General features: G+C 44.4%; 1 long non-coding RNA gene across 1 annotated transcript; it reads left to right on the top strand.

Annotated features, from left to right (window-relative positions):
- The first annotated feature begins 6,039 nt into the window (after window positions 1-6,039).
- On the top strand, window positions 6,040-15,697 carry LOC119087344. The gene is made up of 2 exons (XR_005090751.1): window positions 6,040-6,257; window positions 14,472-15,697. It is a non-coding gene; the product is annotated as an uncharacterized LOC119087344 (long non-coding RNA).
- The last annotated feature ends 1,031 nt before the right edge of the window (window positions 15,698-16,728 follow it).

Here is a 16,728-nt window from a genome sequence, read left to right as displayed (position 1 = left end):
AGAACACACAGAAATCCACAGGGATTGAAGGAGTACACCAGAACACCGGGTTTTCTTTGTGTTTTTAATATCTTCTAATTGATCACTTACCATGTACCCATTCCATTAGTAATCTTAAATTATTACACTGGGACATTTAAAATAATATGCAACTAAATAAAACATCATCTTCATCTTTTAATATCATTCATTAATGAAACCTACTGTTAGTTTTAATTCATTTTAAAAATAGTTACTGGGGCTGGAGAGACGGCTCAATGAGTGAGAGCACTTGCTGCTCCTCCAGTAGACCTGAGCTGAGTTCCCAGCAGCCGTGCTGGGTATTTCACAAGTGACTCCAGCTCCAGGGGATCCTCTTGTGTTTCCTGAGGGCACCCACAGACAAACATAAAAATTAATTAATTAATTAGTAATAAAATAAAACTGTCTGAAAATTGTGACTATTACAGAGTAGAGAATAGAACCTAAGTCAAAATGGGCAAGACATTTGGAATCAGATGGATCCAGGTTGAAGCTTTCCCACTGATCTAGTAAAGCAAGTTTGGGAAACTACATCTCCTGGACTGTAAGGATAATAGCTTCTTCAAAAAATGGTTTTGGGCCGGGTGGTGGTGGCGCACGCCTTTAATCCCAGCACTCGGGAGGCAGAGCCAGGCGGATCTCTGTGAGTTCGAGGCCAGCCTGGGCTACCAAGTGAGCTCCAGGAAAGGCGCAAAGCTACACAGAGAAACCCTGTCTTGAAAAACCAAAAAAAAAAAAAAAAAAAAAAAAAAAAATGGTTTTGAAGAGTATGCAAGTATGTCAGCATGCAGCAATGTGCTCCAAAATGCAAGTCCCATTTTCCATACCCGAAAATAAAGGTTTTTAGTGATGCAAACTGGTAAAAGTTTAAATTGGGGCAGATTCAGGAAGGGCTATTGGAAGAAAGAAAACTTCAGCCATGAAGTGAGTTGATTCAAGAAATTAGTTCAATTTTTCTCCAAGGAAAAATCAGAAGATAATTCATGGAGAACAGTTTCCATAAAAAAAGACCTGGGATCAAAATAGTGATGAATCTCTATGGTAAGTGAGAAAGACTCAATTATAGAAAAGAAATGGCCCTACCAAAAAGCCAGAGAATAAGATAAAAATTTCATGTTATTATATAAAGAATTTTGAAAATATGTAAGGTAAACAGGTAGAGGGGGAGGAATTATCATTTGGGTGCTTTGTCAGATCTACTTTATGTATCTAATTTGGAATAGTGTTCACAGAAATCCTTAGATGTGGCTATCACTACTCCCATAACAGGCTCCAAGAGTCAATACCATAGTCCATGAGCAGATACAGAATAAAAACACATGCTCATGATACTCCACATCTGTTACGGTTTGGATGTGAAATGTCTTCAATCAGCTTCTGTTTGAGCACTTGGTCCCCAGTGGGCTGTGCTGTTTGGGGAATTGTGGGAACTTTAGGAGATGGGGTATGGCCAGAGGAAGGACATCAATAGAGCAGGCCTTACAGGTTAAGGCCTGGTCCAGCCAAGTCCTCTCTACTTTCTAGTCTCAGATGGAACAAGACAAGGGACAGCTCCTGCTGCCACAGAGGGAGCTCCAGTCACCATGCTGGCCTTTCCACAATGGACCTTATCATCTCAAACCTTGAGCTCAGATAAACCCCTTCTCCTTGAATTGCTTCTCTCCGGTATTTTTGCTGTAGCAATGGAAAAAGTAATACAACCCCCTACTCATTCACCAAATGTTTAATGACAAATAATTTACTGTGCCTTTGACCACTTCAGATGCTGGAAGACTGAAAGAGATAGAATGAGGGGGGTGGGTGAGTGAGTAGATGGATAAAAAGATAGAAGGATGGCTATGTGGAGAGACAGCGGATGAATGGACCTGTTAAGGAGTTTGAATCAATGTGTGTGTGAAGAAATTGGAAGGATGGTGAATTGAATGTAAGCTCTTGTGCCAGAGGCACTGGTAAAATCTGACAGTGTTAATAAAGACAAACTGAAGGAAGGAACAAGTTACTAAAAAAGGGAGAAGAATTCAGTGCTGTGACTCCAAATAAAATTTTATGTGGGAATTATCTGTTGAAATATTACTAAATGCAAATGCAGGCGTTGGATGACCATGGCTGCGTAGACAGGTCGCCATCTTGTCCCAAGGGTGGGTTTGCTTGCTGAGGAGAGACAGGCAGATTGGTGCTAAACCTGCACAATGGGGGCCAAGATTGTCAGAGAGCTCGCCATTCTGCTGACATCTGGATTCTGAAGGAAGTAGTCAATTAGTGGGGAAGAAAACAGGAACATAAATTCTTCAAATACTTGGCAAGTGTAAGAGCCGCTTATTTCTTTCTCCCTTTAAACAATGTGCAGGAGTCATTTGGAAACTGATCACATTCAACTCACACCGCCCATGCCTTCTAGTGCCTTCCACTGGTAAACCCTCACCTACGCTTGCTTATAGCTTAGTTCCAGTGGAACTGCCTCTCTGAAGTCTCTCTACTCTGGACTTGGGTCAGCTGGCATTATGCTTCCCTTTTCTTCATTGGGTGATCAGAGACCTTTGCATGACTCTTAGAAGACTGAGTCACTCATAATAAACTGTATTTGTTTTATGCTGAGAAAACTAACACTGGACACCAAGGACTCTTGTGTCACGGCCTGTTGTCACTAATCTACCACCTAACTTGGCCTGAAACAGAGCAGCCTGACAGGCAGCAACTTCAACTTCCACAGTATCCACTCTGAGTGGTAGAATTAAAGGTTTGTGCTACCATTGCCTGACATCTATATTTAATAGAGTGGCTGGCTTTTTCCTCTGATCCTCAGATAAGCTTTAGTAGGGTATACAATATATTGGGGGACACAATATATCACCACATTATGCACTCCTTTTTTAATTGAAAAAAATTTAGAAGCCTTCTTTCTCTAAAAGAAATGTTTGGCAAATGCTGGTAGGATTTGCTGAAGGAGGCAGAGGCAGGAGGATCACAAGTTCGAGGCCAGAAAATAATTTTTTTTTTTAAAAAAAGAAATGTTTGATAAAGAATAAGTAATTGCAATAATGAATAAGCTGAACAAGTGAGTGAATGAATGAATGAGGACAGAAGAGAGCAAAGGGAAACCTCTCTTGTCATTGGCTTTTCTGCCTTATGGAAATCCCCTGGCCATGTCCAGTCCACACAGGCAGAACCTGGCAGAAAAGCAGTTTACTCTGGGTAGCTCAGCCTAGTCCACTCCCTCGAACTGAGTACAGTCCTGCATGCTTGGCATGATGGGACATGAACTTCCTTCCCAGAGCCACTTTGCCATCTGTGGGACCCCTCTGGGGAGGAAACCCTCTGCTTTGACAGGAGTCCATTTGTTGGGTGGTGACTCTGAAATTACTGGGTCAGTGGTCCTCTGCCGCAGCTCTGAGGAGAGTTCCCAGGTGCTCGAAAAGGGGACAGTGGCAGGTGGCTAGCACCTAGACATTGTGAAGCATTTCCATGTGGATGGCCTCAGGCTGGAACTTAGCTCCGTGTCAGCTAGGGACACAGAGGAGGTCAAGTCATGTGACTTCTCTGCTTCCAGTTTTACCCTTCCAAACTCTAAAGTGCTATGATTTTTGTGATTGAGAACTCAGCAGCAAAGTGATGGATTTTGACTCCTGCTTCCATAGATTTCCCCCCACCCCCATGTTGCCTCTGAAACAGAGGTCTCTTCAGAGAGGAGGATGGATCAGGATGGTGTGCTATTCAATAGACTAAGTTCATAGTAAATCAACATGAAGACAATTAGAATTGACTTCGCACTCATGGGCCCAAAGCTTGACTAAGCCCTTCCGTGTGTTATCCTAAAGAGATTAGAATTGCTTGCCACTGCCTTTAGAAACTGAATGGGGTGCGAGTCTCTCTCTCTCTCTCTCTCTCTCTCTCTCTCTCTCTCTCTCTCTCTCTCTCTCTCTCTCTCTCTCTCTCTCTGTGTGTGTGTGTGTGTGTGTGTGTGTGTGTGTGTATTAGAATATTCACCACATGGAGCAACACAAGTCAATTCAAAGAGTGTGAGAATTTGCTTCCCTGCCCTGTCTCTTTGGCATGTAGTATGCATGCATACCTTCGTGGTTTGGGTAGCAACAATAAGATCAGGCTGTATTTGTTGACTAGCTGCCATACACACTGTGATAAGCTCCTTCATTTCATGTGCTTTTATTTAGTCTTCTAGCTGCTTTCCATAATAAGTGTTATATCCATGTGATTGTGGAAAAACAGGGTCAGAGAGGTTAAGTAACAAGCCTGTGGCCTCACAGCCAGGTCACATTCAAACACATCTCACTGTAAACATTATTTTTTCTGGGTTGAGCTATCCTCCACTGCAGTGTTTTGAGGAGGAATCAGACTCTCCTATTGATACATAGGTATATCCATATGCCTTGATGGTTGTCCTCTGACCAAGGTGTTTGCTAGCATTGTCATAGATAGGTCTGTTGCTGCACCCCACAGCCAGACACTGAATAACATTGACTACCTGTCACATGAGAGAGTGATTATTCATTGTGTTAATGTCCAAGCTTTGAGGGACTCGGAATCAGCACCCAATCTTTTCCAGGTGAGGACACTGAACTTAGAGAATAGAGCTAGCTGCTCATCCAAGTTCACACTTAAATTCATCTATCTCTCTGTCAGGTCATCTTTCTACTCCACTGCCGCTGTCTCTCCAGCATCTGCCCTTCTCAGAAATTTAATTGTGTGTGTGTGTGTGTGTGTGTGTGTGTGTGTGTGTGTGTTTGGGGGAGAGAGAGAGAGAAAACCAGTCAGCCATCCATCCAGAGAGAGAGAGACAGAGAAACAGAGAGAGAGAGAGAGACAGAGAGAGACAGAGAGAGAGAGAGACAGAGAGAGAGAGAGACAGAGAGAGAGAGAGAGAGAGAGAGAGAGAGAGAGAGAGAGAGAGAGAGAGAGAGAGAGACTATTGTAGGAACGAAGTAGCAGGGAGGAAACCAGGGGAAGAAAAGCTAGGATACTGGTATCTCTTTATGTAATGTGCAGTCTTTCAAATGATAAGTCAAGAAAGATAGTATCTTGGTGATGGCTTCCCATGGTGGACTGAAGCACAAGCAGGCCTTCTAGCACTTTCCTGAGATGGCCTGCTGCTTCCTCATCAACCTCCGGTTGGAGAAAGCTTGTTTAGGAATGCCCTGGTGCTTTGGAGGGAATAAGCACAAAGCGCTGGTGTGACTGCGAGCAGGAGCTGGGACTGCCACTTCCTACCCTTTCCCATGGGAAAGGGGCGTCCCCAGCTTTGAGGAGCCTGTGTGACCTTCTGTGCCTGCCTTCCCGCACCATCTCTCCAAGATGCATTTCGATTCTAATGATTCTTCTCCTGGCATGAATCGAGGAGATCCACTCCTTTTAGCCCCGTTCCAATCAGCAAGAATTTGTCAGTGTGAGCCCCGACAAGGGTAGGCGGTGAGAATATATGAAGGAGGAGGCAACCAGAGCGCCCTGGATTCTCAGCCTCCAATATAATAAATAACGTGTGAGACGGGGCTGGGGGGTGGGCAGGGAAAAGATGCATCATCCACTCTCATGGAGGTCGCGCTGCCCTTCTCTTTTCAGAGAAAAGCCTTTTTTATACATGCACACCACACTCACTCACGCATGCACATTCCCTGCAAGAAGCCGACAAAGCGTTCTGGTCATGTATAGGCCACTCAGCTCCTTCAGAGTTGAGTAAGATTAAAACAGCCCGACATCTCCAATCTTCCTCAGCTGGCAGTTCATGCACTTGCATAGGCAGATGAAAAGGGGGCTTTGGGGATGTATTAAAAAACATGTATGGAGATGATGGATGGGGAGAGAAAGCTGGTGTGTGCAGGAATGTGATGGAAACTAATGCCTTTCTGTATTTTTTTTTTTTTGGAGTCTTTTGTTTCCAGGCCCATAGTGGTAGTGCATTGGAAGGGTTCTGGAATTTTAGAACACAAAGTAGCAGTTTTAAATAATGAGAGAAGATTCCACATGGAACGCTCATCTGGCTGTGGCAGCCTGTGACTGAATGAGAGAAAAGTGCCCTAGAAGCTATTCATTACGAATTCACTGGAAGCTCTCAAACGAGGCTGGCAGAAGCTGAAATTGAAGTGGTCTCTGACCTAATTTTCTTCTGCATGAAACATCTGCATCAAGGCTCTCTTTGATGTATTCCACTTGGCTCTGTCTACAGGATTGTATCACATGGCCTCCGTGTTGCCTTCTTATTGAAAGACATTTTCAGCCTGAGCAAGGTAATGCGCAATGTTACCGTTACCCAAACTAATCACTCAATGGGCTCCTAAAATAGAAACAATAGCAATTCAGAGACACTGTTGTCTGCTGGCTGCTCCTGCAGCTTGGGCTCCTGGTTTTCCAACTTAGATTGCTGGCATTTGCCTCATGTAATTCCAAAACAAAGGACAGAGAAGACAAGCAAAGCCATGCAAGATAATGTTGGGACCAGACGCACACTGGATGGGACTTCCTTCTTGTTTGATCCTTCCAGCCATTGGCTAGGACACGGGATCCATTTCAAAGCCCTCAGAGCAGGGCTGAGAGGTCTCTGCCTTAGGAAAAGGAAGGCTGTCTTGATTTAGGTATTGCATTTATTCTAAATGCTGATTGACAGAGAGAAAGGGTATGTGTGTACTTAACATTGACTGTTATTCTTAGTGATCTGTGAACTACTTAAAAAACATATTCTCCCTCTTCTTAAGCTCTCCCAAACTAGGTGGAACACGGGAGTGAATTTTAAAGAGAAATAATGATAATAATCTTTTTAAAGCCACCGTAATGAGGAGTCTTCTTTATTCGGGCAGAATAGCTCTTGCCACCCCATCGAGGCTTGCAGCGCATCTTGTTAGTGGTGTGCTCCTCTTCCCACCATTCCAGCATTATGTGTATAACCGTGGTGTCTTTTGTGTCCCACCCCCTGAAGAAGAAGCCTTTGAAATTCTAAATGACTGTGCTGTGTGTTTTAATGTCTGCCTCTGAGAGCAGATCATGAGGCAAACTGAGTGAGCAAGTCGTAAGCCTGCCTTTGAAAAGCCTTCTGTGACTCCTCTGTCCCAGAAATTCAGATGATGATGCAGTCTTGACCATGCCCTGCCCTACTCTCCTTCTTCCAGGAAGAACTACAGATGTGATCAACAGCCTGCTGACCCCCACCCAAATATTGATACTCTCAAGCACAAATATGTGCTTAATTCCTTCCTTTCTGATGCTTATGAAACAAAACTATCCACCAGGCAGCACGTGGTTCCTTATGTGGACTCTGGCATCAAGGCGGCTGTTCGCTTCTCTAGTAACAAATCTGTAACATACACAATACAGCAGGTAACACAACAGATGCATGTCAGGAATGTCTACAGAGAGTTGGGAAGTATTAGAGTTGAGCCCACATCTTTGGTAGAGATCTTTCATCATCATTAAGAATCAGACCTGATAGTCCCTTCCTCCAGGAAGTCTTCCTTTGATGGGCTTTATGACTGCCTTGGAAGCTGTCAGCAATCCAGAGCAACTGTATACCCACAATCAGAGCCCTTAGGATTTCATATTCTCTGTCTTGACTGTCAGGCTATGACATCTGGAAGGCAGGCACCACAGTATCATCATTGTAGTTACCTAGGCTGGACCAGTACATCCCAAGACTTTCTTAGTTTTAGGACAGAAGTTTCAGTGTCTTAGAAATCCTCCATTCCTATCTAACACCCACACATGGTAAATGCTCAGTAAACATGCTATGAACTTCAAATTTAAAAAATCACAACACTTTTACCCTATTGATGGTCAAGTCGAGGGCTGGTGTTGAGGAGCTATCTCTCTGCCAAGGAAAAGGGGAGGGGCTCAGCAAAGGCCCAGGCGACTGGCTTTGCAGTCAGGGAATCTCAGTCCTAGACTGTAGATGCTGCCTGCTGCGAATGCTGTGCTGTGCTCTACATCCTCGAGCGTCAGGAACATGAGTTATAAGACACAGGGGTGTGAAGGCAAAGGAAAGGGGGAACAGAGAAAGAAGAAAGGAAGGAAGGGGGAGCAGAAGGGAGGCAGAGAAGAGAGGAAGGGAAATCAAGAAGACAGAGGAGGTGCCGCAAAGGGAGAGGAGAGAGGAGTGGAGGGGAGGAGGGGGGAGGGAGGAAGGGAGAAGAGAAGTGACAGAAGGTAAGAGGGAAGGTGAGAAGAAGTGACAAGAAAAGAGAGGAGGTGAGGGCAGGCAGGAAGACAAAAGAGCCAAAAGGGCAGAGGGAAGGGGAGAGGACCACGCTCAACCTTGCTGGTCCTTAATGCGATCCCCAGTTTAACATCATCTGTCTAGCCTTCCTTTCTGACCTCCTCAGCTCCAATCTCTCCCCCACCTTTTCAGTGACTGCCCTTCCAACGAGAGAAGCCCCTGCTCCTCCTTAAACACATGCCCTTACCTCTCATCCTGCCCAGTGTTCTCACCTGCCTGGTATGGTCGTCTGTGCATGTTCACGAAGCCTGCTCTCTCTCTTCCTTCGGAGACGCACTTCTGACCCCACACAAAGGGCCCCGCCTCTCTCCCTGTCCATCTTTTCACCCAGCCTTACTTGTCTTCCTAAGTGTCATTACTACCATCTGCACACTGTGTATTTGCTCACAGCTTACCTAGAAGACACTTGCAGAATGTGTGTGTTCCGTCCCGCATGCTCGCCACTAAACACGCATGACAACCAAAACACCTGAAACTGGTGGATTTGAGCACTCCAAATTAGCAGGGTAATCGATGGCCTGAATTTCCTCTTTTTTTTTTCAATTTCCAATAATTTAAATCTGATTAGCCATGCATAGCTACAGTGAGGGTTATAATAAAATCACTGACTCCAGGATTTCCTGATTTTGTTCCCTTCTCTACACTCCCCAATTTCTAGAGCAGTGCCTAGCACAGAAGAAACTTTCAGTCAAAATTTAAAAATGAATTAGTGAGTATAAGTGTGAAATCAGTGTCTGTGATTAGGGTGTAACCCTATATACCATACTAAACTCCCACCATCCCAGGCCATATTTCAAAATGATAATGTGCCTGAGGGAACACATCAGATGTTAGGCTGCCAATGGATTTTTCTGTCACTGAGCTACATCATCTTCTTGAGCCTCAGTTTCCTTATCTGGTAAATGGGGACATTGACTTGATGACATCTGAGATCCTTAAGAAGAATCTTAAATACAGCATCGCTATGACAAGAAACATCTATGTGCAGACATATGCCCCTGTATACACGAAGAAACTTTAAGAGTGATAACTTGTGACCTACATACCATTGGTTATTATTTTGGATGAAGAAGATGATTTATCTGCAATATACAATAATTTTCTTTTTATCCAGGCACGGTAGCTCATGTCTACAATCCCAGCACTCAGATGGCTATAGCAGGAAGATCATGGGATTTAGAACAACTTGGGCTACACTAGGTCCAGTCAGTTCCAGGCCAGCCTAGATTACAGAGACCCTGTCTCATAAAACCACAACCAATTAATCACTCAGTCACTCAATTCTCTGCCTAACAAGAGATCTCATTATAATTTCCTCGAGTTTAACCAATTTTCAGACTAACTTATTTCATGATACACTTTTAAAGATTTATTTTTATTTGTGTGTGTGTGTGTGTGTGTGTGTGTTGTGTATGGCACCTGTATGTGGGTACCAGTGGGGACCAGACAAGGGTATTGGATCCCTTGGAGCTGGAGTTCTAGTAGTTTTTGAGCTGGGAATCCAACTCAGGTTCTCCGCAAGAGCAGCAAATACTCTTAACCAGTGAGCCATCTTCCCAGTACCCCAATACAATACGTGTTAAATAAAAATATGTCTTAAAGGATCCAGAGTCTTTAAAATTATCACCCAAAGCCAGGTTCACTAATATTTTTGAAAAGACAATGTTTTTGACATGATCATTTTCTTCAAAATTCTTTTTCTAATATTTTTTTAGGCACACTCTTAGAAAGAATATAGAATTTACCCTCCCTCCTCTTGGCTCAAAAAGTTACTTATTGAATTAAAAGTGCTGCTAACCATTCCACTTGGTACTAACAGTGCATTTCACAAAATGAAAAAAAAAAAAAAAAAACAGATTAAGATTACACATGTGAAGCTTTTAAAACAATACCTGAAAACGCACATTAAGCACTCAGTAAAGATGAATAGTGGGTATAATTAATGTTTATATTGCATGAACTTTATCGTCATTTAGAGGAGAGACAGAAGATCCAACACATATATGCTCAGAATTATCTCCAGTAGAGAGATTTACAAGAAGAAGACGGGGTGCAGCTTGAGGTTAGACACTGAAGATCCTGTGTCCAGTCACTGGGGGCTAGGATTTTTGGTCCCAATTACAGACGTAATAAGATCCTGATTCTAAAATATTGTTGAGTGAGTCCCAAGTGAACTTTTATGAAAAGTATAGTCAGAGAGCTACTAATTCATCTTGTGAGGTGATCTGGTTCAATGTTTTTGCCTGCTATCTAATGAAAGTAGTTTATTGAATGTCTATAGTTGGGGGGGGATTTACCCCCAAATGAAGTAAATGATAGAGTCCCTGAGGCAGGGGCCACTTCACGTCAAGGCAGCTGCTGCTAGGAGGAGCTATTCTTTGGTGACAAGTAGGAACACAGCCAATAATCTGAAGGGCTTAAATCCTGTCAGCAGATGCTCACTGGGAAGCCACTTGGTACAAAGATAATGCTGGGGACAATGGGAAGCCAAGAGACAGGTATGCCTGGTGTCCACCTGCAACCACTGCAGATTGTAGGGGAGACAAGGGGCTCCCATCAGCTCTAGGAAGGCAAGACTCCAGGAGAAAACCTAAACCAAGTGAGCAGGAATGGAGAGGGATCTTGTGGGCTGCCCTCTCGTTTTCTTCTTTCTCTCCCTTCTCCCTTCCCCCTCCACACTCCAAGCCTTCGCCCTGGGCCTCCCCAAGGACAATAGAAGAGCTGCCCTTGATGAGCAGGAGAGGATTCTCCTTGCCTGCCTCCCAGCATATGGTTGCCTAGCTTTGACTTTGCTCTGTGGAGAATAAATCACAGCCATTCCACTCCCCTGATGAAGGTCCCCTAGGGAGCGGAGACCTCACCTCCTCCCTTAGAGCCTGCCTGTAATGTGGGATTGTCAGGTACAAAGAAGGGAAACCTTCAGAGGCCCACACCCCTGTTTGGAGAGCAAGGAGGGTCAAGGGGAATAATTGCTAGCAGTTGAATGTGAGCAACTGCAGAGGGATTGGAAGGAAAAGGGTTTTAGGAAGGGAAGAAAGAAAAGGAGGAAAAGAAAAGCCTGTGCCCCCCGCCTTCTCCCCCAAACTCCATAGTCTATGCACAGAGAACTGCATGGTGGTCTGGGTCCTTGTAGAACATTTGTGTGCCGGACAATAGCACAGCCTGGCTTCAGATCATCAGCTGCTGGTTTCTGGTTAGCTCTCCCTTTATGTGAGAGCACAATGCGAGCCTTCAGTCACACTGACTCTTGAGAAATACATCTGGTTTTTTCTTTCAGACGCTCTGAAAAGGTCAGCCTGTTCGTTTCTTAGACGCGAGACACCACATATTTTTTTCTCCCTCTGAACTGGAAAGACAGACCTACACCTTTTCTTGCCTCCTGGTACATAATTAGACATGGTGCAGCTCTCACAGCCAGCCAGCCCAGCCCGTGCACTTTGCAGAGACACAGCCCAGCATCCCTGGCTGCTGAACTCCTGGGCTGATCACAAAGGCTCCATACAGTCTCTCCCTTCCCTGCCTGGAGACTCTGGGATCCTCTTGCTGGTTGTTTTGTTAATTATGACAAGGGCTCCCCCCAAGCCTGCTTCCCCAATGCAGCGCATGACCAGGGATGCTGTCTGCGGCAGAAGGAGTCCTGGAGAATTTTTGCACACACAAAACAAAACACCAAAAAAAAGAAAAAAAAAAAACAAAACACGTTTTAATCATTTTCACTCCAGTGATGGTTAAGATTCTCCGTGCGCATTGTAACATAATAATAAATGTGCCCATGAGGGAAGAATGCTCAGCAGCTGGTGTCTGACAAATTATCTCATTCCAGACAGGCAAACAGTCCATGGTAAGGAGAGGCTGGAGCCTGAAGAGGCAATTTGGCACACATTGGGGTTTCACCTCTCAGATGACAGAGGTCCAAGTGGCCCACCACGTCTGGCCCGTGCCCCTCAGAGCTTCTCTCTGGCTCATCACCTCCCAGAGCTCCTGACAGCCATAGAAAAGGGGATTATTCTTTGAGCTTAGCCATCTCTCCCCACCCCAATTCCTCTAGGGCACTCATACTCTAACCAGAAGAAGCAATTATGGTCCCCTCCCCACCCCCAGTCCTCACATGAGCTCTGCTCTTTCAGGCATGGTACAGGCTATTTCCTCGCCTCCTGATGTCTTCACCTCCACAGCATTCTCCTGTGTTCCAAACCCATCTAGATTCCTTCTCTCCTTTTGCAGAAGAAAGTTAGGCACTGTCTTCCAGAAGCTTCTAGAACCTCTATCCTGTTGTTTTTATTACTCTGTTTAGCAATCATTTGTTTTCTGTGAACTTTCTGATAGCAGCTAGAGTGTACTTTCTAATGAAGCCCAAGTGGTAGGTGCCATGGTAAATGTTTTTCTTCTACAGGCTGGTTTAATCTTCATGTCCCTAACAGGGAGGCCAGAAGTTCACAATGAGAAATTGAAGGTTTCTTTATTTTGCCTCCTGGGCTCCAGCAGGATTCCGTGAAGCACCACAGTGGGGCTGGAAAAGCCCTGCCTTGCCCCTGTTCCTGCGTTCAAAGCACCTTCTGGACCCACTGGCCTTATCGCATCAAGTGCCAGGGACCTCCCTCGCGGGCGGCTGCCCTGAGATTTCAAGGCAATGTGCTTTATCTGTATGGTTCTTAACACAGACCCCATCTGCAGGTTTATTTTTGAACGCCGATTTCCTTCCCAAGTGGACACTTCATAGAGAAGACGGCACTGCCTGCCTTGTTCACACCTATCTTTCCAGTTTCTAGAACACTACTTGTCACCCTGTAGGAGTTCGGTCAATTTTTTGATGAGTATATAATGAATGGACTGAGCAATAGCAAGCTATGAGGCCACAGTCTATGTTTAACCTGGGTCATGACTGCAGCCAACATCCTGTGAAATGTGGCTCAGAGGAAACACAGCACCCACAGCGAGCTAGAGACCTTGGAACAATTATCCCTTGGGCTGCTGACTTAGATGGAGCAACCCAAGGCCCTCTTCAATATCATTCCCCCTGCTCAGAGGTGCCGTTGGCTGAGTGGCAACATTAAAACAGCCCTCCCACCACTGTGGGAGAAAACGGAGGAAGTTTGCACTCTTCTCAAAGAAATAACTTTCCAGAATCAAGTTTGAGAAGCAGCTTAGCTACTTGGCAACATTGATCTGATTCCCTTCTATGTGTTTGCTAGGTACAGACACTGGTAAAATTGTCTGATGTTTGAATATGCTGACCATGTCTCTTTCAAACACTGTGCAAACACAGTGATGTCACCCCTGATGTTATAGAGTTAAAAAAAAATCTTGAAACGACTCTCCAGCCTGCCCCAAACTTGCAGCTTTTAAAGACCAGCTCAGAGACTTGAGGGCCTGTGGTATAGGTAGAAAGTAAGTGGAGGAATACTATAAATTCTGTAAAATATTGTCAAGTGAGACGTTTTGAGATCTCGGTGATACTGATGGGCACAGTTAACTTCCTGTTAACATCTGCACCTTTGCAAAACAGAGCAGAGGAGAGATCAGTGATGGTTTCAGCGGTTAGCACAGGACAAGGGGCTGCTTCTCAGTCTGGGTCTGGGGCAGGGAGCTCACCACCTGTGAGATTATGCCAAGTATCTGAAGACTGGGATGTCCTTGTATCTTGAACTTTCCTCGTTTTACAAAAGGAAGGAAAAACGGAAACATAGGGGCAACAATACCGTAGCTAAAGTAATGGTTCTCAACCTGTGGGTCACAACCCCCATGGGTCACATCGGATATCCTGCATATTGGATATTTACAATTCATAATGGTAGTAAAATTACAGTGATGAAGTAGCAGCAAAATAATTCTATGGTTGGGGGTCACCACAACATGCGGAACTGCATTAAAGGGTCACAGCATTAGGAAGGCAAAGAGCCACTGTTCTAAAGAGACCCTGAAGGAGTATGCTCTTCTGTTTCAGAACTCAGAGCTGGGAACTGAAATCTGGCTTTTGGAATGGGGATGTGGCATAGTTGGTAGAGTATGTAGTAGCTCATTCCTGTATTTCCAGTACTCAGAAGGTGGAGGCAGGGGGATCAGGAGTCCAAAGCCATCCTTGTCTACAGAGCAAGTTTAAGGATACATGAGACCCTGACTCAGGAAATAAGCACTGAAAAATAGTGCTTTTTGCAGTTCATCCTGTAATAGTTTCTCTTGTTTCTGTCTGTGTTTATATTAGAGTATGAAAGACTCATATTCTTCTATTATCTTCCAGGTTTATAACCAGGCACAACTGTACTTGCATTTCAAGAACTAGAGAAGACAAAAGGCAAAGAAAGAGTTTCTGGCATGCAGTTCCTCTACTAGTGAACAGCAAATACTGCCATATCTTTAACAAGAAACCTTAGAGAACCCACCTTACAACTGTACACTGAATAGTGGCTGGAGGACACAGAAGGGGAGGGTTGAAATTTTCACTAGGTCCTCCACACCTACAGGAGTAACCAAGCTGATGACTTGATGAATGAATTTCTTTTTGGAATTCTGCACTTGCAATATGTGTTTAAGTGAGGGCCTCAGTTGTGCACACATGCACACACACAAACACACACAGTGGGTTTTGGAAACTGGAATTTCTTTTATGTGATTATGAATGTTAACAGGACATACAGTGCCACCTGATAGGAGAGACTTGGTTGAAGCTGCCTCCTGTAAGAGGGACAACTTAGACACTGTGGCCACTGAAAACTGGTCCGAGGCAATTCCAGACTGAGATGTAGTCATCAGAAGCCCCACATGTTCCTTCAAGGGGAGCTTCAGGGTCAACAGGAGGGTGTGTGGCCACCATAGCACTGCCAGAGCAGAATGAACCCCAATGTAGTATTTATTGCAACCAGTGGGACAACCCTAATCTCTAATCTCAAAACCTAATCTCTAAAACTTTTGTTTCTGTGGGTAGATTCGGCAAGAGCCAGAAGAATGTCCTTGCAATGGTCTAGTTACTCCATGCAGGGCTTCTTCACAGAGTGCTTGCTCTTGTTACTGTAGACCATTGACATGACCTCCTTTCTCAGGTTCTCTTATAGTTACTCACAGTTCACCTGGAGTATCTGCACTTTATCAGCCCTAATCTTAAGAAGAATGATCTCTCTCTCTCTCTCTCTCTCTCTCTCTCTCTCTCTCTCTCTCTCTCTCTCTGTGTGTGTGTGTGTGTGTGTGTGTGTGTGTGTGTGTGTGTGTGTGTGTGGTATTCTCTGGTGTTGCCCATACTGACTCATTAATTGCCCATTACTGTAGAAAGGATTTTTTCTTTGTTTGCAACATTGATGACTCTGAGACTCTGGGGATATTGTATATGAATATGATGAGAACAATGAAGGTGAACTACATCTTTGTTTGTTTGTTTGGACAGGGTTTCTTAGCATAATAGTCTTGGCTGTCAAAGATGAACCACTTTTTAAAAAGGAATTAAAAAATAAACAGGAGATATAATTAATTTTAGCAACATATTTTATTTGACTGTATATACCATCCCAACAGAATCAAATTATAAAAATCATTTATAATATCCCTTACACTCTACCCTTCCTATCATGCTAAGTCTCTAAAATCTGTCGTATGTACTTATAGCAAAGCTGGGCCTGGACTGTTCACTCTTCATAACATCAAAAGGCACATGCAGCTAGTGATGACCACATTGGACAGCAAAGCACTGTTCTGTGCTAGGACCTTTATAGTCCTATTTACTGCCTATGGTAACAAGGACATTTTTTCATCTTGCTCAATTTTTGATGAAATCCTAACTCCCATCACTCTAAAAGCAATGCTTTGTACCTCCAACTGAAGCAGCTGAAGGGATGCATCACCACCACACTGCACCAGCTGAAGGGATGCATCACCACAATGAAGCAGCTGGAGGGATGCATCACCACACTGAAGCAGCTGGACAGATGCATCACCACACTGAAGCAACTGGACGGATGCATCACCACACTGAACAGCTGGAGGGATGCATCAGGACACTGAAGCAGCTGGAGGGATGCATCACCACAGTTCCTGCTCTTAAACTCTGGTACTTTGTCCAGGTCAACTCCTTTGACCTATTCATCACTGCATTTGTCAGCAATGCAGTAATGCCCCAAAGAGTTCCATTCCATCGATCTCCCTGTTTAATGTCTGGTGGTAGTGGTGCTGCTGATGGTGGTGGTTGACTGCTTTGCCAAGGCAGGATGACAATGCCGAGATTAAAAGGATCTTTCAATGTATTTCTTTTTAAGGTTTAGTTTTAGTTTTAGCTATGTGTGGGTTGTGCAAGTGTGAGAGCAGGTACCCTCAGAGTCCAAAAGAGGGAGTCAGGTGCCCTGGAGCTGGAGTTGCTGACTCTTGTGAGACATTATTAAGTGGGTGCTGGAAACCAAACTCAGGTCTTCTACAAGAGCAGAATGGACTCTTAACTACTGATTTATCTCTCCAGCCCCTTCGTTAATTTATTGATTCATTTCCCAATTTTTTTTATTCCTTTTTTTCTCCTA

Source organism: Peromyscus leucopus, chromosome 2 (assembly GCF_004664715.2).
Source record: "Peromyscus leucopus breed LL Stock chromosome 2, UCI_PerLeu_2.1, whole genome shotgun sequence".
In the NCBI taxonomy this organism is placed as follows: domain Eukaryota; kingdom Metazoa; phylum Chordata; class Mammalia; order Rodentia; family Cricetidae; genus Peromyscus; species Peromyscus leucopus.
This window is presented reverse-complemented; position numbering and strand designations above follow the sequence as displayed.